The sequence below is a fragment of the Chinchilla lanigera genome, unplaced genomic scaffold (genome assembly GCF_000276665.1).
Source record: "Chinchilla lanigera isolate Chin_1 unplaced genomic scaffold, ChiLan1.0 scaffold00001, whole genome shotgun sequence".
Lineage (NCBI taxonomy): Eukaryota > Metazoa > Chordata > Mammalia > Rodentia > Chinchillidae > Chinchilla > Chinchilla lanigera.
The window spans coordinates 16,631,180-16,658,344 of record NW_004955402.1 but is presented as its reverse complement, the minus strand read 5'-3'; positions in this window follow the sequence as shown (position 1 = coordinate 16,658,344).

Below are 27,165 nucleotides of genomic sequence, written 5' to 3'. Positions count from 1 at the left end.
ATTTGTCAGCCTGCGTGTTTTGTGTCTTGGAGTTTGAGTACATGATACAATGAGGCACTCAGTTCTCTCTGATCTTTCTCTCTGGGGTTGATTTCTTCCTGGAGGAAGACGACTGCAAGTGTCTCTTCTGATATCTCTGAATATCCTTTAGATGCTGCAGTGAATCTGATCATTTTGGGGAGACTGGTTGAGAAGTCCCTAAAATAAGCTTCAAAGGAATCTTTAAAACTTATGTATGCTAAAGAGCCAGCGTGTATTAACTTTCTTTTCTCTGAGGCACAATAGTTAACAAGCACAACTTACAATAAGAGAAGTTTAATTTCTCACACTCTCAGTCAGTGATCATCTTGTTCCAAGGTAGTTCACATCGTGGTGGAAGGCTGTGATAAAGCAAAGCATCTTGTTTGATAGCAGCCAGGAACTAAAGAGAAGTGTGACTAGCAGAAAAGACAAAAGACCAGACATAGACCATAAGACATGTCCCATGATCCCAACAGACACACTTAGAAGAGAGATCCACCAGTGTCCAGGGTGGATCAAAACCCACTTTAACCACCACACAATGATTTAACTGCAAAGTAAAGATAAGATATATCAAGCCTGATCACAGCATACAGGCCCATGCAGCAGCAGGGTCTCAGCCATGCGGGCATGCCTCTGTCTCAAGCATATAACTATAGCCCATTCACAAGATTGATGTGAGTCTAACTGGTCTTGGGAAACTGTAAAGGGACATATGGCCTGTAACTCAGAGGAAGAGCACACTGAAATCCACTGGTGTTGCTTTGCTCATTGTTGTTGACTTGTTGAGTGGAGCTTTTCCATATATGGAGCCAATGTCATGTTGCTTACTGGAGATCTTCCCATGCCCGGCATGTCGGTTACAGATGAATCAAGATTCTCATTTCTTTCTGGCACAACATTGAGAAACATCATATATATTTTATGAAAAATGTAACTAAGCACTCTAAGATGCTTACTAATTAAACTGTGAACAGTGGTCACTGCACTGATATTTGTGATTATGCCCTTTAATCAAACTAGACTTCTGGAGAAGAACTATTGTGCAAATCTTACTGGAGATGACATGATATTGGGAAATTCTTTCAACACTTCTCTTTAAGCAGAAATTCCAAGAAATTTTTAAAACGTTTAATGGTTTCCAAATGATATTTACTGCTGTGTTTATTGCTATTTCAGAAGTAACAGTCTTGTAAGAACTGAGGGTTGAGGATGCTATTATTTCTTGTATATCTCTGAATGTGAAGGCACAGCATATGTGTCAGAAAATGAGTTTGTTGTCAGCTGCACGAGTCAATGGAAAAATCTGTGGCCTGGGTCCCACATCTGTGCTTGGCATATACTTTGAAGAAGTCAATCAACACAACTCTCAAATACCCCGGGAAAGCAGAAATGCCAGTTTGCTAGATGATCTCAACAACTCCAGTCCACTGAGATGAATGCATGTGACTGTCACTGCCTGAATTCGGAAGATGCATATTCAGCTCAGGCCCATAGGCCATACATTTGGCCATGAGGCTGGGCCTTCTGCAGGGCTCATCCTGGAGTATTCTGAGCTCAGAGGAGGGGCCCAACAGCTGGACTGAGAACTCGTCCAACTGTATCAGATATTTGGACAACACAATGGAGAAACCTCATTTTTTTATGGTCATCAGATTCCTTTTCTCTATATCTGGTGCTCCAGAGCCAGAACGCTTAGGCAGGAGCAGTGCTCTAGCTGGTGATGGATACTTTTTTTTTTTTTCCCAAACTGTCATTTATCTTGGTAAGATCATTGCTCAGTGTAGAAAAGCTGAGCACTAGGACATAACCAAACTGGTTACATTTGGTATGCCCAAACGTAAATATTTCAAGTACCTTTTGCAATTCCTACTGGAATTTCCCAAGAAAGTTCTCCACACATGCTTCCCGGTACCACCTCACCTTAACATGAAACATGGAGACAGTTAGGCTCAGTTTTCTTTTGGCCATGTGTGTTCATCTCAGACATACAATAAAGCACACACTTGAGGACAAGATAGGGAAGTATCCATCCAGCTGAAAACATTAGCCTTTGCAGGTGTTCACAGATCATTTCAAGAGAATGCCTATCTCCAGTGCCTGTTAAGATGAGCTCGTGACCAGGAAATAGAAGAAAATACTGTTAGACACTGTGTTCATAGTTGCTTACAAAGGCTTAGCAACATTTATTTCATGTTTTGCATATTTAATTTTGTATATTAAAAAATGGTTTATGTCAACCTAGGCAAGGTAACCTGAGGTCTATAAATCATTATTCATTTCATTAGGACTCCAAGATTTAGGTTGGTTTGTCATCCACAAAGCCAACACAAAGTGGTAGTTTAAGAAAATATTAATAGTGGTCAAATTAATGAATTAAAGTGAATTAATTTAGATTGATTAGCACAATAATAGAATAATCATAAAGAAATTTTATAAGGTGCAGCAAAGCCACAAACTCAAAGGCCTAGCATGCTGCAGATATGTTGCAGATAATTGATGTTAGAAAAGTGTATAATTAACAAAAACAGAAATATTAGAAATATTACCTTTACTTCTTTTGAAATATATCATACTAACATGACAAAATATACATCTTAGAATTCTATGTCTAAAATTAAAAATAGGACAAATTATATATTTAATTATCTTTCTTTTACAATCAATTTTTCATTTGGAACTAGAAATTTATCAACTTTTCTTTGGTACCAACATGTTGCTGTTATTTCCCAGTTATTTGCATGGCAAAGTTGAAGAATTCATCCTTGAATTTTTCATCTGGAGTAATAGTTTTATAATGGGAAACAGCTGTTCATCAGTATGAGTGCTATCCAAATATGGATGAGACAGTGATTGTGTGTGTGTGCGTGCATGTGTATTTTAATTTCTCCAGAGGAACTAGAAAAACTCTATTATTTTAATACTGTCACACTTAGTATTTGGATCCCATTACACTGAAAATCAATTAATTCAATTTTTAAATCTTTATTTTTTCTATCAACTATCAGTTTTGATTATGAAATATAGGTTCATTTTTTTATAAAGTCAAAACTAAGGAAAACTTCATTGATTTTTAGCTGGTGTTACACAGTATTAGAATATAGTCAGCCCATTATTAATTTTTCTGGAAACCAGTTTCTATACAGTGAAATGATCTGTTAGTTAGCCAAAATTCTTTGAAAAACAATTTGAACACTTGTTGTTAACTTGGACCACATAGTTGTAAAATTGGTTAAAGAATCAAAATAAGATTTATTAAAAATTAGGCTACTTATATTAACCCAAAAGTCTAAATATTTGAGCAATATGTGATGAAAAGGTATAGATTTTCTCTTGGAATACATGAACAAGTCAATTTCTTTAGCTAAGTCAAAATCAAGTTTCCTAAACTCCAGTTAGCATTTTGTGCTATTCCCTTGCACACTGATTAGTCAAACAAAACAAAAACGATTTGTTTGGTGTTCAGTTTATGTCATTCACTGACCAGCCCTAACATATTCCCTCATAATGTTTTATTTTAAAGTAATGTTTGAAAGAAATAAACTGACTTGAGTATCACGGTCTTGAAAAAATATAGCCTCATTGACAAGTCAATTGTAGTTTCTTATGGGAAGATAATCTATATCTTGCTTACTTAATTTAACCAATTCAAGAGTGAATAATTCTCAATAGATAAAATATATTTACTTCACATCATTACTTCATGTTCTATTTCTCAGAAGTTCCATGCCTAAAGTATTCACTAAATTGCTCCGCAAGAGAAACATGTGTGACTAAGTGTATTTTTAATATTGACATTGTAACTTACTGCAATATAATTGTACTTTTAACATGCATTGTTATATCAGTCCCCAGATTCATGGTAATAATTTGAGCAATAGTACTTTGAGACAGATGTACATCTGCAAATGCTTGCTAAATTTATTTTATGCTATTCAACAGAACTTCGATTTTAAATTTAAGATCATTAAAAGATTTTGAGCTTTGTATATAATTAATAACTAAATTTATAGCAGAATGGTAAGACAGGAGAGAAGAAATAAAGACAGGTAGAAAGGACACATTGGAACGATGGTTCTAAGTCATGATCAAAGTTGCTCAATGTCATTCATACCTGCCCTGGGTGTCTGACGCCCTAAGCTTGCTTGCATAATCTAGACTTGCTTGTAATCCTTGGACTGGCTTGTTGTTTTCTCTCAGGCTCATCCTACCCAAGTCTTAAAAGATACGTTAGGTCCATAAATGAACCTACCTGATAGAGTAAAGGGCAGTAATCTGGCTTTAAGATAAAAAGATGCAAGGTGTTCGAAGAAATGTTTTAAGCAGAACATCTTAGATCATCCACCTTCAAGGATGCCCAGCAGCCCCCATACATATCCCTGACCAAAGACCCTAGGGTGCATATTTCTTGAGCAGTTGAACTCTAATTTCCTGAGCTATTTGCTTCCCTGGGTTTTGCCAAATATGAATTGTGCCCTAGTATTGTCACATTTTCTAATTTTCTACAATAACACAGAAATTAAGATTTTGGTATGTAATTTATCAATTTTTAACATTTATAATAATTCAAATTTCTAAATATAAAAGGAAACCATTATAAGAATATAAATAATATATCTTCTTTTACTATATAACCTCAGGTCAGTAATTTTTAAGCCTGGGATGGATGCACTGAAATTTGTCTTAATTATGATATATTAGCCTTTTAGAGGACGATTATGAAGAAATATATTTCTAAAGTTGCCTTCTGTTGTTTCTTTTCTCAGCAGATTTGTCTTTTGTGAATTTCATAAACCAAGTAAAACTAAGTATAAAGCACAGTGGCTATGTTACAACTTTAAAAAATATGACTTTTCAAATTTCCGATCCAGGACTTATTATCATTTGCACACATAAAGGACATCTTTATTTGTCTAAATCAGGCCCTCAAGAATGATATTCAATAATAGGAGAATCATTCCATTCTTCATTTACAAGTGAATTAGCATAACAAAGCCGTTTAATTTGAGCACTCAAAAAGCTCTGATTAATACATTAATCCTTATATTTTATCATGGGACTTATTTTTGCAAACGATTTGTATAAGGAAACTCCTCTCTTTTTGTTTTAGAAATGTTAACTCTTTCCATGCTCCCAATTAAGTTCAAGTTTTTGGAGAATGCTGGAGCACTGGCCCAAAGAGTCTCCGGATGGGCAGACGCAGGTCCTTAGTTCTCCTAAAAGCTTCTGAATGATTTTTGTCATGTCCATTGCTTCAGTGAATGCTCATATCGGATACTGTCTTTTATTTTTCATAACCAATCCTGAATTACTTTCCCCTTACTCAGCTTGTTGCTGAGTCACTTCCAAAAATCTCATTACTAATTCCTATATTGTTCTTTCTCATGTGCTTGAAGAACTCAATAATATTTCATTAGCTGTGTGGGCACACAGACTATCAAAAAGACTTACATCTTTGTTGGCTAATGTGTGGTTCAGTGTTTAAGCTCTTCTTCTTTGGAAAATGGCAATGTTTGGAATAGAAGTTTAAGAACTTTACTCAATGTTTACAAATATATAGTAGCTAACAAAAAATTGATTTATTTGTCTATCTTTGCACTAGGTCATCTTCATGTGTATCAATTTGAGTGATAAAATTAGGAAAGAGAATTGTCAATTCTTATAATTTATTTAAATCTGAGACCCTGTCCGACTGCCTTGCCAGTCAATTCAGCCTCTGTTGTAGTGGCAAATGTTCCTCCTCCAAGGTCATGAAGTCATTGAAGACACTTGACTAAATATGAAAGAAATCTCAAATCATCAGATCTTCAAGGTCAATCCCTTTTTTCTAAGCCTACATGGCTACTTAATATAGATCACTGAAAAGCACACCTGTACAGATGATAAGAGTCTTTTTCTGGGAATTCCTGTAACTTAGGCACACCAGCCAGTCCTCTGCTTGACCTTGCCATGGCCTGAAGTTTATCCAGGTCCAAGGCCCTCCAAACCTTATACCATACTCCCAATTACCTCACCCTACACCCCAGTCCTTTGAGCATTTATCCTGTTCAGGAACCAAGTAGTCAAAAAACCAAGCCTAGAAAGTAGATTTTCTGAGAGCAACTTGTGGTTTAGCCTAACAGAAATTCTTTGAATTAGAGATGTACAAAGTACTTGGATTTTATTTTCCTTTTCTGGAAGAAGGTAGAACAAGAAGAATTGCTCTAGAATTCTCCCATTGCATAAGTTTCTTTTAAAAAGAAAGTGTAGATTTCATCACAGTCATGATAATTCCATATATAGTTAATCCTATGTGATCTAGCTTGAACGTAGGCTACTAAAGTGTCCCAAACCTAAGCCTTTTTCACAAAAGACAGAGTAAAATTTAATTTGCTCAAATTCACATTTAATTGAGAAAATTCTAGGAGTTTGAGTTCTGGATTTAGAATTGGCAGCATCTGATTAATTTTTGCCTGGGTTTTTGATTTTTTATGTTTGGATAAAATATCTAATCTCGTGGCTATCACTCAATACTGTGTGGCCATGCAAGTGCTTTGTGAATCTGTACACCTGCAGTCTGAAAGTCTAATATTACCCATGTGCAGTGTAATTTTTCAAATGCTTATAAAGTCTCTTGTAATTAGTTAAATTAAAATGTATTTAAAAACATTAATGAAAGCGTGGTAGTTTTCTTTGGTAGGCATTTTTTAAAACCAGTGAATGGTGAAAGTCAAATTATTATGTCGGGATAAAAATTTGTGTGGAAATCTTAACATTTAAAATTGGTGTTCAAGCAGGTCAGGAAGACTAATGCTTCTGCTGCATAAACTTGTAAAAAGCCAAAAAATTACAAAGTAAAATCAAAATCTGAAGTCATGAAAGAACTGTGAGAGGGACGACGGTTTGGTGAATTATAATTACGGAGCAGGAAGAATCAGTCTGAGTGACTTGATGATCAAAGATGGTTACTTGCTGATTCTGAGGTTAGATTAAGGATGAGCTGGGAGAGGGGCAGGAAACTTTTATTGTTATCTAAAATTGGGCTTGGGGGCTGGGGATTTAGCTCAGCGGCACAGCGCCTGCCTGGTAAGCGCAAGGTCCTGAGTTTGATTCCCGGTACCGAAAAAAAAAAAGAAAAGAAATTTAGGGCAGTGGACCGGCACTGGAGACAACGCAAATACAGGGATATTTGCTGTGTTCAGTGGCAGCATCATAGGCTGGAGATCTCAGCTGAATTTTCCTCAAGGCAAAGTAAAACTCCTTCAGTCTTTCAATGATCAGGAAACGAAAACACGGAAAGGAGGCAGTGTGAGCTTCGGTATGTGCCTGGATATATCTACAAAACATTCACTGCATTTTCAAGCTTCCTGGTGCAAGCAGCTAGATGGAGGTGAAAATCTTCCAAGCTGCAAATAACCTTCAGGGTGTAGTTTTAAGCTTCTGGAGCCTAATACTCTACAAGGGCTTTTCCCTGGAAATGGGAAATAAAAAGCAGGTGAGGACAGTTTTACCAAATCTTCCTGCCAGCCTCCTACCGGCACAGTCTGATTGGACTGGAGTCTCCCCCAAGCTATCTGCCTAACCATGAAAGGATGGTGCCCCCTCAGGTAGAGGACGGCTCCATCTGGAGCCTCTGAGATCTTGTAAGCACAAAGTCTCACATAATATAAAGAATACAGTAACTCACAGGAAAAGGGTCATAAGTAATGTGTGAGCCAACTACTATATTTCCTTTCAGCACATGAATAAAATCTGAGATGGGCATTGTTGTGATTTTCACACTGTGTGAGCATTGTGGAGTATAATCGCACAAAGCGAAGATGGCTATGACTCCACAGGGTCATGTAACTTTCGGGACCACCATCATACATGGGGACCTAAACACTGTTATGATTATGGTATATGACTAATCAGCAGATGAAGGCTGTGAGATAGCTGCAGTTAATGGGTTCAAAAAGTTAAGGAGAAAGTGATTAGTATGGAAGGAAAGATTGGCAAGTTCATTTGCCTCAGGTTACTGCTTGAAAGAGCAGAGACAGGATCACCTAGAGCAGAGGAAGAGAAAGGGAACAGGGAGACACTGTGAGCTCCTCTTGCAGAGGTCTCTGCATCTTATCCTGAGCAATTTCCATTCCCATCCCCATGCTTGCCGACTTTCTCCCTCCACTCTTTGCCCTAACTGACACTTGTGGAAACCATCCCCTGAGATCGCTTGGAACCTGGACTGATTTCCACGCTGGCATCCTCTTAGTTTCATGCAAGCCTGGCTCTCCATTCCCCCTAGGTTTGACCACCAGGAGGCTTCTGAAAGACAGTGTACATCCTCTTTTATTTTTTTATGATTGTTGCCCCCGCTTTCACACCTGGGAGTTTCTGATCACTGCAAGTCCAACGTGCTATCAATTGTTACACAGAGCCACCTCACCCTTGCTGTCAGTGAAATTTAATTTTAATATAGTTTAAAATTTAATTTAACTTCTGCTAGTGCACCAGCTCCACCTGTGAGAGCCAGTTTCCGTAACCATTTGATCCCAGTGGCTGTGGAGAGTTCTTTGTGCTACAGGTGCAGGGGGCTTCACCATTCCTTATTAGTCCCCTCAGTCTGCCCAGGTCACTGGACATCTGGGTGACAGGTCTAAGCCACTTGCATTGTGACACCAAGTCTTGGAATAGGGCATTCACAAAAAGGGCTATTCACATGTCTTCAGATGCTGTAGTTATCCAGGACCCGGTAAGATTACATTTTCCTCTGTAAATGATGGATGGACATATAATGGGCTGTGCTCAGAGGAATTCCTTCAAAGCTTGCTTCTCTTCATTTGATTCCTCTATTTTAACTCTTTTAAAGTGCCCATCCTAAATCTGACAGGAGTAAATTTAAACCCATTTTCTTTAAACTTATCAATAATCATGATATGAGCACTACCATACCCTAAAGGGACATTTTACAATGGTTTTCATATTAATTATTCTAGACCTCCCTAATTTACTGCCTCAAATGTCTTAGAACAAGTTGTCATTTCTAGATAAAAACCATCTCTCTTATAAGCTGCCTGGGTAATTTCCTTTTGTCCTTTGAAGGTCATCTCACTTTTTACTTAGTCTAGGAAGCCTTTCGCTGCCCACTACCCCCACCACCTCTACTTTTCCCCATCCACTAAAGTAGAACCCTTTATATACGGCTATTGCAGCATCTATTGTACTGTGTGTCACTTTTGGTTTATTGTCTGTAGTTTCAGAGGCTTAGGGAACTCCATCCTATTTGAGTTATCTGTGCTTAGCACAGTTAACTGTCATACAAGAATAGTTTCAGAGAGGTTGAGTAAATGAACAAATAAAAAAGAGACTGTTATATTGCTCTAAACTCTGAATATATGAAGATGGGTCAATTCTTTTCACAAATTTCATGAACAAAGATCAATCTCAAGGCATGTGAACCTTCCTTTGTCCTGTTTTTCTGAGGTTTTTCACTTTTTATCATACTGTCTTCCAATGTCCTGAGTTCCTCATGAAAAGATTCCACCCTGAATTTATACCCTTGTTCCTGCCTATTGAATTAGGCTAATAATGTCAATATGAGCTAAGTGTAATTTCCCTTGGTCGTTCTTTCTCCAAATTCAGAGCTTGTCATTGGTCTTTCAAAGAGCAGAGTCTGAGACCAAGGGGTTTGACGGATGGAGCAGGAATGCTTTCATTATCAGTAATTTCGAGAGAGCAAGGTGTGTTGGTTTGGGGCTTATTTTTGCAAGGGGAACAATATAATACAGGACACATACTTTATATGATTATTTAAAATAGTCACCCAAACAACGATGTACAAAAGAGTGCAGGAAATCTGTCCACACACTAAGACCAAGGAACCCAGCTGAGGGCCTGAATTCCAAAACAACGTCCTACATGAGTCCAGCTGAATACCTAGAGCTTATAACAACACCTCTCACAAATCCAATTGGAGGCCCAGAGCCCATGACAGTGTCTCATGCAGGCCTCTTTCACAGATCTTCTGGGAAGGCCCAAAGGTCAGTGGTGGAATCTACAAAGTCTGTGCCAGCAGGATGAAGGACCTGTGCTAGCAGGCTGAGGGATCTGCACTGGAGCCAGGAAGTGATGCTCAGAAGAACCAGAGTTCCCCCCAAAGGTACCACAGCCATCCTCGGCAACAGTGAGGTCCTGAGCTCCTCTGATGATCAAGATGGGTGAGTTCCTATCAGGGAAGCCAATGCAAAAAGCTTTTCCAGGAGGCTGGCAGTGCACCATCTTCCCCTCTGGAACCAGGAAGCGATGCTCAAAGTAAGGACCAGAGCTTCCCTAAAGTGAACTGAAGCCATTCTCAGTGCCAGCGAGGTCCCAAGCTCCTTGGAGGATGAAAACAGCCAAGTTAATCAGGAAAGCCAGCATGACAAGCTCCTCCAAAAGGACCAACATCTCCCTCTATCTACCAGCTCCCAACAGCCTCTCTCAGCTCCCGACAGCCTGCTTCTTCTTCTCCAGGTCTGCTTCTTATGCTGCTGGCAACAGTCCTCAGGTGGGCCTCCCACACCCAGCACCACACTCTCGCAGTTCAGCTGGGGGTTATAAGTTGACCACCAGTTACCAATCTACTACACAAGGGAAGCAAGAATTGACACAAAATAATGTTAAATGAGTCACAGTAAAAATAATGAATTCATTTTTTCACATAGGGAGCTCTGAAACTAACCCTTCAGGGAATCTCAAATTAAAGGAAGGGTTCAAGTCTCTGTATTTCTACATGATTCAGTCATTGGTCCCTGGAGGAGGGGTACAACCTTAGCTGAGGAAGCTTCTACTAATGGAGAATAATTTCCACAATGACATGCAGCTGTGAGCTCTCAGCATCAAGTCTCCCTAGCAGACAAGGGATGAATACCCTAGTCCAGCAGGAAGATTTGGATGAAAATCCCAGCATCAACTACAATCCACCTGCTGTGATCCTTAGATTCACATCCCTCCTAGGGTTCAACCCACCTGTGAGATGCTCTTAGAGGCTATGCTTGCTTTCTTATCCCAAGGACACTTAAAAAGAGGACGAGCAGGAGGGTGAACTACAGTTTATGCAGTTGTCGCTGCCTTCAAATTTGGAAGTGGCTTTCATTTTCTCTCCTTTCCACAGTCCAGTTCAGCTCCATCTTACCCTTCACTAAAACCCATGTCAATCTAGCCAACCACAAAGTCCCTTATTCCTGAGAGGTCAGAAACCTTGGTAGCCAAGTCATTTTCTGCTGAGATGAAAGTCTTATCATTTTTCAGTATTTACTTCAAAAATCTTAACGAATGCAAAGTTTAAAAATTGATAGTACACCCACTCCCAGTTCATTTGCTTACTTCCTTTCCAACACTAGCTGTCATCCTAAATTTGAAGTTTCACAGTATCTTATTTCCTACTCCATTTGTACTAAATATTTGTTTAATATGTGTACTTATAACATGCCAGAAATTAGTATTCAGAACAAATGTTTGCAGAAGTAAGAAACAAGTTAAACTACTCAAAGGGAAAGGAAAAAGTTTGTCACACAGAAGTGAACTCAAATCCCCAATAAACCTATTAAAAATGTCCAAATTATGAATTGGGGGATCACATTCAAAGTACGGTGAGCTTTCCTTTCATGTATATTGTGTTATCAAAAATTAATGAGTCCCCTATAATTGTTTTCTAACTCTTTTTTCCATTTACATATTTGAACTGCTAATTAAGCATACTTGGATGTTTCCTGACTCTTTTCTCAAAGTGAAAACCTCTTTTCCCTGAAATGACGCTACACTGCAGAAAAGACACAAAATCCTTACTATACTTTCCTATTCTTCATATTAACAACAATGAAAGGGCTTTAAAAACTCAGCCATATTATTTCAGATGATTTTACTCTTTTATTTGGTCCATGTCAACCTCTTTATGACTTAATAATTCATACAATATTTTAAATAATTGTTTCATGTAGGTTGATAAACAGTTGATCATGGCCTTTTAAAACAGTTCTATACATTGCTCATTGTTTTATACTACAGGAAGGGTATTAATGAAACTAGCATCTGATTAATTTTTTTCTTTCTTTTGCTTTAAAGATTATTTTTTTGTCCTTAATTTATTATCACACCAGCCCCATTAACTACGCCCCTACTGTTTATTATTTTAAAGGGGACATGTGGCTAGAACAAAAATTGTTGCTTAGTTTTTAAAGATTTTTACAGTGAACACAGGATGATGTAAATGGGATAAACAGCCCACAAATGAATATTATCTGTGATAGAATCTACTTTTATTGTTTCTTCAAAAATTGTACTGTTTAAAAATGGGAGAAAAAAATTTTAATGATAAAATGCCTAGCAGTTTGGATTACATGTATATCACTGATACTGCAAATATTAAATTGCAGTTCAAGGATTAAAATTGTCCAAAATCAGTACGCTTATGTGACATTGACCTTAAAATCCTGTATTCACCTTTGCATGAAAGCCAGTACCATCACAAGCTTCATATTACCTATTCTGAGCAACAGATGTATAGCTTTGTTTCCTGGTCTGCTGCACCTATATCAACATCAGGACACCTGTTTTGTCTTAATAATCCAAACTCTCAGCCTCATCCCTTCTAATATTGACCTCTGTTTAACTAACCATAGATGCTTATAAGATCCTCTTTCACTGTACAATTACTGCCTTATGGTATAAATTACAACAACAGCATCCTATAACCCCATGAAATTAATATGTATTGATACTCAAAATGTCAAATTCATGAGAAACAGTGTTATCTAAATTCAGGGATGGAGGACAGAATTCACCAAGCTACAAGTTTAAAAGAAAAGCCAGATTTTTAGCATTAGTTTTTTGATTTCGGCCACAGTCTGTAAATATAAAATAAAATAGATTATAACAATAGTAATTAGTACTCATACTGTTGTATAAATAGATTACAACATTAGTAATTGGTATTTATACTTCTCTTACTAAGGAATCATTTCTTCTGCTTGTATTGGAAATTAATATTTTAAACAATTTTACTGTTTTATAAAATGTGTAGTTTAAGTTATTGACTTCAAGGTACAATAGTGTATGATCAAATTTCTTGATTTGTAAAGAAAAGGTAAAAACTCGAAGGAGTGTTTATATGAGTATTTGTTTATATGAGTATTTATAGACTGATATGTTTATTATAAATTACATTTGCTACTTATTTGGTGTTATCTTCAAATTAAATCATTTTGAATTCATATTTTATAGGTGAAAAATAAACTTAATAAATTGCAAAAATTCCTAAAACTTGATAGCTTTAGGAATTTTAAACTTTGTTATATCTCCAAAATTCATGCTCTTGACTACTCTGTGATACATTGTATTAGTCAACTTTTTCATTGCTGGGAAAAAAAAAAACCTCATGTCTGCAACTTTAAGAAGAGGTTTATTTGGTGCATGGTTTAGAGGATTCAGTCCATGGTTAGCTGGCTGCAAGCCAAAAACCTTATAGCAGAAGTCCATAATGAGGTAAAGGTTTTTATTTTATGGAGGTCAGGAAGCAAAGTCCAGGGAACAATTCTGGTGGAAGAGTATATCCTCCTAAGGCATACCTGCAGAGACCTCCCTAGACATACCCAGGTATGGGCTTTACCCGTCCTCAGGCAACTCCCAAACCAATCAAGATGACAACTGAGCTCAACTAACACACACAAACACACACATCTAATGTATCCTAAGCAGAGGCTAATGTGTGGTCAATGGCACTAGCAGGGAATAAACTTTTTCCTTCAGAGACACTGCACCTTGGGTACCACAGAAGCTGAGAGGCAACGTGAACCATTTACAACCTGACCCTTAAATAGAATAGGAAAGATTGATAGTCACTAGTCACCAACATATTTCTTACCCTTCCTCTAATTTAGTGATGTTTTTCAGTTGTATAGGAATACTATAATTATAAGATACTAATAAGTTAAGTCAACTAGAGGAGAAAAAATAAAACAAAATAAAGCAAAAGCTGAAGAGCAATAAATGTACTTGGCTGAATATAGCTTGTTCTCTGGAGTCAAAATTTAAACTATGTCTTTTTTAATACAAAACAGTTTGCCCTATATATTTTCTATTTTGTTCTGTTTGTTTTATTTCCTTTGGTCCTCTCCCTATCATTGAAAGTAAATCTTGCTTTCCTCCCTATGTCGGTTCCAGAATACACCTGAATATTCCTTTTAATTATCCTCGCACTGCCAGTGGTTTTCTAATCCCTTGTGCCCAGCCTTTCCGGTTGGATTTCCAGCTATTTAACATGACGAATGCATCAATGACAAGACTATTTAGAGACGGGACTCATAAAACAAAATCTGGAAACTAATAGAAGGACATTGATTCTCTGTCCCACCCAAAGATAGGTCACAAATTAAGTAATAAAGCACACATTGCTGCTCATGACGTTTCATTTCTGGGAGGCTGGAGTCAGTAATGCATAAACCGTAGGCAGATGCATTAATCTTACAAACTACCTAGATAGGAAACCGTATGTTGATAACTTGATTTTTATTGCGACTTTGCCAGACCTGTTATAAAAGTTTGTATTGACAATAAATTAAGCTAAAAGGCAACAGAGAAAATCAACTGGAACTTGCAGTTTTGCACAAAGCAAATCTTTATTTTGTTCTTTTGGTTTATTACATCTTAGTACCAACTTTGTCTCTCTGAGTTACAATTCTGATGCTTTCATTTATTGATGTAACTAAGATGAACAGTGCTTCTTAAAATTAATTCTGTGCAATCAGCATTTCTTTGTGTAATTTAGTATTAAGGAGTGCAAATCTCAGGGAAGAAACATCCAGGAGGTCTTCAAAGAAATAACAATGGTTGAGTATTCTCAGGAGATGTTATCATTTTTCTCAGGGAGATAAATGAAGGGATTGGAGTAACTAGATTTTCAACCAGAAAAAAATGTACATATAGCGGTATAATAAAACAGTGGATTTGGCAGAGTGACAAATATTTCACTATGAAAACAGCTTTGGGGAACTACAGGTATCTGAAAATGAATGCAGAAGACATAAGACGAAGGGAAATTTTTAGCTCTGATAATAAAAGAAAAATTTATCCCAGAGAAGATGAGCGATACCTCAGTCTCTTAAGCCACAAGGTGAATTCATGAGGTTCCAAATCTGTATTCCAAAATCAGCTTCTCTGAATACAAATATTAGATTAGTCCCTCTAGCAGTGTGATCTTAGGGAAATAGTTTAGCATCTCTGCAATCAGCTTTCTCATAAGTAAAAAAGAAATACAACACATAGTGTTGATTTGCATTGATTACAAATATTGAATCAAATATCTAAAATACTTTGAGCAGTTCCTGTATCTCATAAGTGCTATAAAAATTTTGCTATTGCAGCTATTGTCATTACTATCATTTTTGTCACTTCTCAAGCTCTGAGTTATTAATACCTTTCCATATGCAAGACACTGTAATACTCAAACCTTAAGAATAAAAAGGAAGAGCAAGACAAATCCATGCCCTCCAAATGTGGAGGATGCATAAGCTGTGTAATGATAATGGATGGAATGCAGGCAAGTACCAGGGACGTCCAGGAGAAAAAAGAATAATTATTCTTCTCAAGTGGGGAAGAAAGTGTCCCTTTCACATGTCTTAAAAATCAGCAGAATTCCACCAGAAAGAAAAGTGGTTAGGAGAGAATAGCAAAGTACAAAGTGGCATGATGTTCTGGAGAACTTGTCTGCTTTAATGATTTGCAAATTGAGTACAACTGGTGCTTCTTAACTAAGCTAAAGACGTTCACCATCTAAGGACTCAGCCAATAATGGTGAAAAATATTTACCATGTGGTCTTCTGAAATCCACCTTCTGGCCGGGGTTGTAGCTCAGCGGCACAAGCACCTGCGTGGCAAGCAGAAGGTCCCGAGTTCAATTCCTGATACCAAAGAAAAAGAATTAAATCCATCTTCTATGGATATCAAGGGACAATGGTAGCATGATTTTAGCTCTGCTTGTATAGGGGAATCACTGCAAATGTTGTCAGAAAGTAGGCAGGCACAAAATTCTTAAGGGTTTTTTAAAGGTCAACTATAGGGTAATATTTTTCCTTAGGCTTAGAGAATGTTTAAAAAATATTTACTGAGACCATGGCAAAGTTGTGCATGTGTGTGTGTGCATGCACACATGCATGTGTTTAAATAGTGTATGTTTAATTATAGAGGGTTATGATGACAGTTCAAGTGAAATTGCAGCATACCATCTTGTTTTTGTGTGTTTAGTTAAGAACACTTATATTATTATTATATTTGACAAGTAGTCAAATTATCTCGGTTATATGGTAACATGAACCATGTGGATAAATACTAAAAGTAATCACCTTTGTTATTTGATTTTCACTTTATAAACAGGAAGAAAGACAAGGAAAACATATGTAAGATGTAGAGAGAAGAGAAAGGAAGGAAAGGTAAAAAGGATATAGGAAGGAGGGAGAAGCAGAAATAAGAAAGAAAATCAGAATAGCTCTTCAATATTAATACAGTTGACATAATTTACAGAATGAAATCTTGAGCATAGTTAAAATAAAAATCAAAACTTACTTTCAAAATTGTAGCAATGTCTCTTTTAGTGCAATGGTGAAGGTATCACAAATACATAGTAATTCTTCAGTACATTTAGATAACTATTAATACAAGAATAATATACTTATCTTTCTGATGGATATGAATAATGAAAATCTACTACCCAGTAACTTAAATTTGACACTTTAGTACATTAGTAACAATGAAACTAGTAAAAGTATTGTCCAATTCCCACACCACTGCCCCTATTCAAAATATGATGCATCATGTTATAATTCTACTCTTCATTTGTTAAATTCTCCATCTACTTGGAAATATGCTTTCCTCTTCACCTTATTCTTCTTCATTAAAAACTTCTTCAGCTGACCTTCTGCAGCCCTTAACAGGATATGTCAAAACAGAAGCAGAGTCACAACTCTCCAGTGTTTCTGAGAAGACACATCTGACACAGATAATCAGGAGCCAGAGGTCCACAGAATAAGCAGAATTCAGCCAGTCATTGAACAGAAAAGAAACACGCTATTAAAAAGCTACTTAAGGGGCTGGGGATTTAGGTCAGCAGCCCAGCGCCTGCCTGGCAAGTGCGAGGTTGTGAGTTCAATTCTTGGTACTGGGGAAAAAAAAAAAAGCTACTTAAAACTTAGAGTGCATGGTTGGTGGTTGTAAGAGAGGGCTGCAGTTTACTTAGATTACAAGCTTTTTTTGTAACTACAATTGCTGGGGTATAGCTCAACGGCACAAGCACCTGCCTGGCAAGTTCAAGTTCATGAGTTTGACTCCAGGTCCAAAAAAATAAGAGTGGATCCCACTGTTGTAATTACTGTTGAAGCATATGAATTGTGTTCCTCTCTTGTGAAATTTTCTGTGGGAACCAAATCAACCGACCTGATATATCCATGTTCATCTGGTAGCATGAGTAGGGAATCTGTATGATGTAAGCAGAAACCAAGACCACAGCAACCTGACAAAGTAGGATTCATCAAACATTTTATCTGTGAAAACACAAAAATGTATTGAGAGTTCGTTCTTTTATATGTATACTAAAGGGCATGGAATATGAACACAAACAAACATGGAGAAAATAGATTTTTTTGGTACAACTTATGAGTCTTCATCATATGCGTGCCTTTGCATTGGGTCATTTATCAGTGCAGCTGAAGATCATGCTGCTAATACTCTTATCTAGTTCTTATAAACATGCATTCTTCTACTCAGAGCCATTATCATATTTTGTGATAATAATAACTCCCAAATGTTCAATGACAAATTAAAACGTTAAGTACAAAAATTCAGACATTTAGGGAAGTTTTTTGTTTATTTAATGCTTAGTAACATTTGCTTATTATTTTGGCTCTGCATTTGTAAAGTCAGCTCTCCATGGGAAACTTCCTAATTCCTTCTGGGAAGAGTGCTTCTCACATGCTCAATTTCCACTAGAAAGGAAGCCAGAGATTTGATATTGTCAGGCTAGAACTTCCTGCTTGATTCTGTTCAAATGAGAGAGCTAAAAGAGAAAAGTACAGTAATGTTAATCACCCTAGTAGGGCATGAATATATGTATCCTAAGACAGAATGTACTTTATTATTTATTAGTGTGTATTTGTGATACACAATAATTGCATCATCTTGGGGAATTGGTACGCATACAAATCACATCCTCATCATTTTCACTCCCCACACCCACTTTTCCCAGATTTCTTTCCCATCTCCAAAGTCTCGCTATTTCCTTTGTCTCTCCTTTATGCTGTTTGTTAAATTATTTATATTTTGGGGGTCCCATCTCAGAATGTATTATTAAAGTTCAAAACTTATCCACAAAATGTGCTCGTTCTTTTGAAAACCTGTTATAGAAACTAAACACTTGTAGTCTTCTTCATGTATAACTATTGATTGAGGCATTCATTTAATAGTTTTTAAGAATCTTTACAACAAAAAGTAAAATTTTAAAAACACAAGCAATGGACACTTAAAAACAAATGTACAATTCTGAATACATTTCAATGAATTTTAAAGTGATTTTGTGATAATTATATTGTCTGTGTTCTAAGTGGAAAACTTTTGTTTAAAATTAGTAAAAACACAAAAACTTTCAAGTAAGCTTTATGGCTTTAGTAATTTAGAATAGCTTTTAGCTCACAATCCTTAAACTGTCAATTCAAATTCATGTAGCTTTGTGTAGCTTTACAATTTTACAGATATTTTATTTGAAAAATGGTACTGGTTAGTGTTCTACATATTCACAACCTACTTTACTTACCTAGCATAATTTTATACTAAGAGAAGTTGTTTGGGGTTGTACACAGAGCTATGATCAATTATACACTGATTGTTTCTGCTGAGGCCATCCAATGGAAAGGCAGGAATCTTTAATAAAAGAAGCCACAAGAAAGTCAGTGACAAATTTCAATGTGCTTAGTGCCATCAGCAGAATGTGTGTTTTTAAGTGTGCCATGAATCACAGATGAAAAACAGTGTATGGCACTGGAGTCACGTGATCATACCACTTCAGATCCAATTTTTTTTAAAAGAAATGACCTCATGGGAAATGAAATCTGGGTCTATGGTTATGACCCTGAGATCAAGTTTCAGAGTTCTCAATGGAAATCGCCCAGTATATAACCTTGATGTTAGATCTTATGTCTTTCTTATCTTGTTGGAACTGTGTAAGCTGTGTTGCATCTGTGTAAGCTGTGTTTGCATTGAGCTGTGTATGTCATAGGGTGTATCAGAACATTTTAGAAAGGATGTATGTAGGCAGTAGCTTGAGACTGGCAAAACTTTCCGTCTTTCAGCATAACAATGCTTCGTGTTACACATCCCTTCTGGGACGGCAGTTTTTGTTAAATACAAACATTACTGTGTGTCTTTATTCACTTTATTCACTGGCTTTGTCACCTTGCGACCTCTGAGTCTGCTCCAAAGTCAAAGTGATGGTGAAACATAAATCTACAACTAAAGACACACAAGAAAGTGGGCTTGAAGAACTGCTTCAGAAAGAGGCAGTGATATTGAAGTAAGTGTATTTAAAGCCATGGGGATTACTTTGAGGGGTATTAATAGCAGTTGCACTTCTATTGCAATAATTGTAAAACTCCAATCGTTCACCATATTTGATTAGACTTCCTAGGTGAGTGTGCTGAATGATTTCACCGCATTTAGAAGAAGGCCACGAGGACAGGTTCTCACCAGAGCCTGTGGACTTCATCATTATCTCGAGTTTCCATCCAGTTTGGGGAGATACTGTTTTAACCAGTTCCTTCAAGTGTCTTCAAATAACTCCTATTCAATTTCCAGAGATTTAAAACAGTATCTATCCAAAATTTTAATTAAAATGCATTTCAATTTAGTGTGTTTTTGAAATATTTACTGAAAACAGGAATTCTGACATATCTTTGATCATGCAAAGAAAAGCCCCACGTATATTTGTCTATAAAAGCATTTCTATATTCTGAAAGTTATTTCAGATTGAAATTCTAGGAAATTCTGTTTTTTGTTTTGTTTTCCTTTGGCTATTCTTTGTGAATAAGTAAAACAAAGCAGGCTTATAAGATTTCATGCTTCCAGTACAGTTATGCTCCAGAACCAATTTTCAGTATGTAAATGTTATATTAATATCCAACTGTTATTGAAAGGAAGGGGGATGCAGTATATACACCAGTGCACAGGAGAAGGGATTTTTGGAGAACATGGGGAAAGTGGGGATGATTTTAATGGCATATAATTTTTGATCCATTCTTTCTCCTACTCACTCTTACATTTACCAGGCAATATGCAAATGATGGAATACAAAAGCGAATAAAATATTGCTTCATCCTCAGAACGATTATCTGAAATCTAAGGAATAAATTATACTGAGTTAAATGAACTATTAAAATTCAATATAATCACAATAAATTTTGTTACAGTAATCTTTCTATCCTCTGTCCCAAAGCTTAAAATTGAACTCCATATGCTTCAGATAGAATATTTACTTAAAGGATCTTTAAGTGAATCACTGATGGTTTATTTACATGTCAAAGTAAGTAGCAAAACTAAAATTAAAATAAAATCTATTGAAGATGGAGCTATGTTTGCTAATTTATTCATCATATTTATTTACGTATAGTTAATCCAAATTATTTACCTAGGAGACAATAAGAGTACTGTATATTTAAGTGACAACCATATTCCTTTACAAAAATATTATAAAATATCCACAGGAAAAAATAATTCTATGTACTAGCTGATTATCATAGGTTCTCTATTTGGTATATTTAAGGCAATATAAACTTGTTCATTTAATTGTATGTATAGCATATGATATAGCAGATAATATAAGAAAATATAATTTCTCTAAGCATTAAACTTAATGAAACATCCTTTCAATCTTGAGAAACTGTTGAGCCCTTTTAAAACTTTCAGTTATTTCTGAGGAAATGTCCATGGGCCCCAGTGTCCTAGATACCCATGTTGAGAGACAGTAAAGCTCACCAGCAATATAGAGGAGGTAAGATAGGAAAGACCAAACTTCTAGCCCAGGAAATGCTGACTATTACTGAGAAATCCCAGAGCATATCTGAAATCTAACTTTCTTCTATGCAGAGTTGGGCTGCCAAAGCCTATCCAGCACTGACTTGAGATGCTCGATCCTCAGACCATCACTGTGTAGAGGTCAGCGTACCTATGCCACAGTTGTAGACACTTAGGTACAGAGACCTTAAATGGTGTTCAGAGTTACACAAGTGGAAAGTGGCATGCACAGTCTGAAGTTTCTGGACATTAGCACTATACTTTAATGAAATTCATTTCTTGATGGTAGCCATTCTTTCTGGAGTGAGGTGGAATTTCAGTGTTGTTTTAATTTGTATGTCTCAGATGACAAATGATGTTGAACATTTTTTCATATATTTATTTGCCATCTGGTGCAACCACTGTGGAAATCAGTATGGAGATTCCTCAAAGAACTAAGTTTAGAGGTCCCATTCGATCCACCTATTCCCCTTCTAGATATCTTCCCAGAAGAATTACAAACACCCCACCACAGTGATATATATGTACCTAGCATATATACCTAGCAGTGAAATTTATAATAGCTAAATCTTGGAAACAATCCAAATGCCTATGAATCAAGGAACGGTTAAAAAAAGATGTTCTCTTTTTATATAGTGGAGTACTACTCAGCCATAAAGAAGGATAGATTTGAGAATTTTATAGGTAAATGGATACAACTTGAGATCATACTCATAAGTGAAATAAATCATACTCACATGTGTAAACATCATATTGTCTCCTTGGTGTAAGAAACTGAAAGTGTAAATAAGTTCTAAAATGTACAGTAGAACATTTATGAAATGGGAAGAAACTATTCAAAAGGAAAAAGGAACTGGGGTAGAGGAAAAGAGAAAGAAAGGAAGGAAAACAGAAAAAAATACAGGATAGTTCTATTACTAGTTTCTCTTAGTTCTTAGAAAAAGGTTTGTGCTACTATCCTTTGGAGAAATTTTTATGCCCATATCTTGTACTCTGAGTAACTACTTTGAAGATAACAATATACAATATATTAACTATTGTTATTCTCCTGTTATTTTGTTTTCAAATTATGTTTTTTTCATAAAATTAAACAAAGACATAGAAACTAAATATAGATTAATGACTACTGGGGTAGTGCTAATTCAAAGCTAGGGTTAAGGATTAACAAATGTATGTGATGAATCATTGGAATTATGGAACTGTTCTAAAATGGATTTATGGTGATGTCTGTACAACTTTGTAAACTTACCTAAAATCATTAAATTTTATACTTGAAAAGGGCAAATTAGGAGATATGGAAAATATACCTTAATTAAATTATTTTTTTAAATAAGTAGGTAGATAAAGTTCAATGAAATAAATCAGATACCCATGCTAAATGTCACATGCCTTCTCTTATATAAGAAACACAAAATATAAATGAAGAGCAAAATAAAAAGAGAGCAGGAAATAAGGAGATCTTCTGCAAAAGGGAGAGGAACCAAGAGATGGAGGGAGAGGGATAGAAGAGGAGAATGGCAAAGGAGAGAATGCTGCACTGTACCCGTTCCACTCCCCCATGAGGAATGTACACGTTCTGGACTGCAAACGTACCAATAAAAATAAAAATGAAAGACAAACTAAAATAAACTCATGCTAAACCATAAAATAAAATGCTAGACTGCAGAATTACATCATCACCACTTTACTCCTGCATCTGCTATTGTTGGTATTATGTTACAGGAAAAGCCAGTGTTGGCTTTCTTTCATGAACGTGTTTCCACGTAACTCACTATATTGGCTAACATGGTAGGATAAGAGGTCTCAAAGTACAGTGACAAAGAAATTAGTGTATTTCTCTCTCATGCTGCAGTTGAGAGGTAGACAGTCTGGGGTCATGTTGCAGATGTGCTATCCTCAATATGTAGCTTCTCCTGCAGGTTCAAGTTCCTCGGTATCTCAACAAAGGGAGTACATAGCCAATTCTTTAAAGGTACACTGAAAAATACCATGTAAATACTTGTGCTCATATCTCACTGGTACCCTGGGGCAAACTTGCACCCTAGCAAGGTACAAAAGGGCTAGAGAACACAGTCTTTTCCAAGGTGGTTTTGGCTAGTGTCCATATTACCCTTATGATAAAAGAATGGAACCGTGGACGTCAAATAGCACCTAGCATTCTGCAATATTTACCATTTAGTGGAAATGTAATTATTAAAAACTTGCAAGGTATTATATATACCTTTTCCTATGGTCTTTTTTTCATTTTTTTATTTTTGTTAGTATCTGTGTGTAGTACAAATTGGTTGCCTTCGTTTTGTGGCGTTCGTACATGTGCATAACACATTTTAATTCATTTATCCCCTCCCTTTTGCCTTTCTTACCCCTCTCTACATCTTTGGTCTTCAGAATTTATAAAGTAGAATGATGACAAAGTGGTATCATTCCTGTTTTGTTTTGCAAGAATTCCAGTTTTAGTGTTAACTAATTGCAGTGGCACACGCTCATAATCTGGATGGTCTGAGAGGCTGAGGCAGAAGGATGACAATTTCAAACTCAGCAAGGGGCCCTCAGCAGCTGAGCAAGACCCTTTCTCAAATGAAAAAAAAAAATTAAAAGGCAATGGATGTATCTCAGTATGAAGGCTCTAGATTCAATGTGATGTACCACTAAAAAAATGGACAAATTCATGATATTGCTGCCTTCATTTTGATCAAATTCTTAAGTGTCATGAAGTGAAAAATAAAACAAACCACAGAAATACTCCATGAATAATATTAAGCTACCACTGACTTTTCTGTCCAGCAGTTTGAAGATCCTAAAGGGTGGTGAAAGCTTGCTGGAGTATTGAAGTCTTTGGGTTCTGGTAAATGGTGGAAAGGATAGATTTAATTAGTGTTTAATAGGTCTACACTGATCTAATATTCCAAAGGCAATGGACAAACGTGTGCTTTTCAGCAGGAGATGGGCAGTGCTCCCTTTCCCTGGCATGCGCTCCTTCAGCTTGTCACTCATGCATGTCTGTTTCAGCAGATGTCTCCTACTGCTCTTTCACTACCTATTTGCTAATCTTATGGGCCAGAGCTCATTTCTCCCGAATTTGGTCACTGCAGGGTGTAGAAACCTGAAAGACTGTGGAATGTTATATAATTTATGTCAATTTATAGGTCACTTTATGCTGGTGGGGTTTTTAGAGGGTATTATAACATGTATTCATATCTGAAACAGTTCTGCATGCCATTTTCACTGCCCAATGCAAAACAGTGTACTCTGCCCTAATTATGTCTCAGATCAAAATAAATGCCATAATCTCAGCTTTTGGCTTCTGTTAAAAGATGCAGTTGAAAAAGTCACACTGTTTAAAACTTAGTTTTGCTACTTTTTAAAAATGTCATCTTTGTCTTGTATCTTAAGTATTGCCTGATACCTGTACTATACATTAGAAATGAGCAAACATTTGATCCTGTTCTAATATGATCACTGTTTACTGTTACAGCATAGTATTTAGTTTTAGAAAATCTTAAGGTGTGTGTATCATTTGGTAGGGCAATCTGCAATTCTAGATATATTAGACATTTTTCCAATAAAATGAGGCCACTGGAAACAATACAAATTGGAAAAAATACCTTCCTTAATTCCCTACTTCCTAATCAATTAGGTGGATGTGTAACCTTGGACATTTGCTTAGCATACTAAACATCATTCTTTCTTCTGTCCAGTAAAGATTGACACCTATCCTTACAATCTTAAGACATTATTTAGATAATCAACTGAAATAATGCATAGTTATTGGCTTTAAGTTATACAACATTTACTCAATAACTATTATCTACCAGGAGTTATAATAATCGTATTTTAAACTCTTAACATGTGAATACATTTAGCATATTTACCACAGCATGCTTCAAAATGTTTCAGCTGTAAGGCTTATTGATAGCTATTATGGAAAGTAGAAAACTTTGCATAAATAAGATGGAAAAATTAAATTAAATTAAGTTTTAAAAGTTTCTTTAGGTTAGGTTTTCTCAGATCTTCCATATGTAGTATGCATTGGAAATCTCCAAGATAATATAATATGCAGAATTCTCTCTTCATTTTTTAATGATATCTCTCTAGAACAATTGTTCTTTGTAAGAACTTTAGGTAAGATTTATTCTATGATCAACTCAAACTAATTCTAACACAGTAATTAATCTAATGAGAATCTTTTGAGAGATGGAAGTGAATAAAGAATAAAAATCACATACATATTTCCTCAACCTATGCAATATAATCACCTACTTTCATTATTTAGAATTTTAAATCATTTTTTCTAATTTTAATTTTGATATTTAAAGTAATGATGTCCTATAATTTCTGTATTATTTATCTTTCCTTTCACTCAGTTTTTTGTCTACAGGGAATTTAAAGCTAAAAGTGCTTTTATATTAATTAATATTGTCCTTTCTTATCACAAACTCCTCAAAATATTCCACATAAAATAAGCATGAGGAAGGGTTGGGGATTTAGCTCAGTGGCACAGCACCTGCCTGGCAAGCACGAGTTCATGAGTTCGATTCTTGGTACTGTCTTGCTTATTTTTCTCTCATTGCTGAGACAAAATACCCAACACCCAAAATGAAGGAAGGAAAGGTTTATTTAGCTTACAGTTTGTGGAGGTTTCAGTCTATATTTGGCTGGCTCTGAGGCAGAAGGTAGCAAAGCAACAAGAGCAAAGAGGGAATAGCAGCCGAACAGCAAAGCAGCCAGAGCAAGAGGACAGAATGGGGCCAAGCAGCTTCTTTTCCCTGCCTTACTTTGTAAACAGGCTACCCCCACCTAAGGGACGTGTAGCTCTCACATAATCTCCATGCCCTTCTCGTCCACAGGCTCAGGATGTATACAAAGTAAGCACCCTGGCTTCCTGCTGAGTCACTTAGCCAAACCTCTAGACTCCCCAAGTTGGCACAATGTATCAACCATAACAGTACTGGAAGAAAGAAAACAACAACAACGAAAATATAAGCATGAAGAATGAAAACCACATACAGTATATCATAATCAGGAACCTCACAAGGCATGAAACTGTGGAATGATGTAGCTAGTGAAAATTTGGAGCATAGTGATCTCGAGATAAACTATAGAGCAATACTTTATTTTGCCATGAATATAATTGTGTTAGGCAAATGTGAAATCACAAGGAGAGACAGTTACATGCCTTACTGTGCAAAGGCTCGTCTTCTGATACTCTGCCAAGAACAAGGAATGCACCTGGAGAATACAATGGCCCCGAAGGCAGCCCTTACCTGCTAGGCACCCACCCCTGTACTGAGCTAACAGATCATTCCAATGCACCCAGAAAAATAGAAATCACAGCGAGAAAATTAAAGCTTGTCTAAAGGTAACTATTATGTGTCCAGGAGTAAGACAACCATAAACTTTCAGAGACTACACTGAAAATGATTTGACAATTTTTACTGAAGGCCAAATGGACTTTGAGCAATACTTACACATTGGCCAATACCTCCAAGGTGCAGTCCCCATAAAAGCAGTAAAAAGACATTTTTTTCTCCATTTAGACTTACACGCAATGCTGGAAATCACTTCTCTCATGCAAAAGAGCAGGAAGAAGCGATAGATGCAATTACATAGCTCCCTGACAAACTGCTTCCAAGTTTCCATCCCAGATCAGCCGCAGGCTTCATAATACCTACAATTACAGGAACACAGGACTACATTAGTGACTCTATAATGAGAAAAATAGGCCCTTGTCAGTTCTTATCTTCACTGACCTTTCATGGCATTTGATACTGTTATGTCTCTGTCTACTTAGTGAAACATCTTCCTTTCCTAACTTCCCTAAAATTATTTTCTTTCCTCTCTCTCTCTCTCTCTTTCTAGTATTTTTTCCTGTTTCCTTTCTTTGTCTTAGATGCAGAGCGCTGAATTAACTGTGCTCCTCATTACTATCCACATATTTGATATTCCCTTTCTTTTTTTTTTTTTTTTTTTTTTTGGCTTTTCTCTGGTACTGGGAATGGAACTCATGACCTTGCACTTGCCAGGCAGGCGCTTTGCCACTGAGCTAAATCCCCAGCCCCTTGATATTCCCTTTCTTTTGAAGTGTATAACTGGGTATGC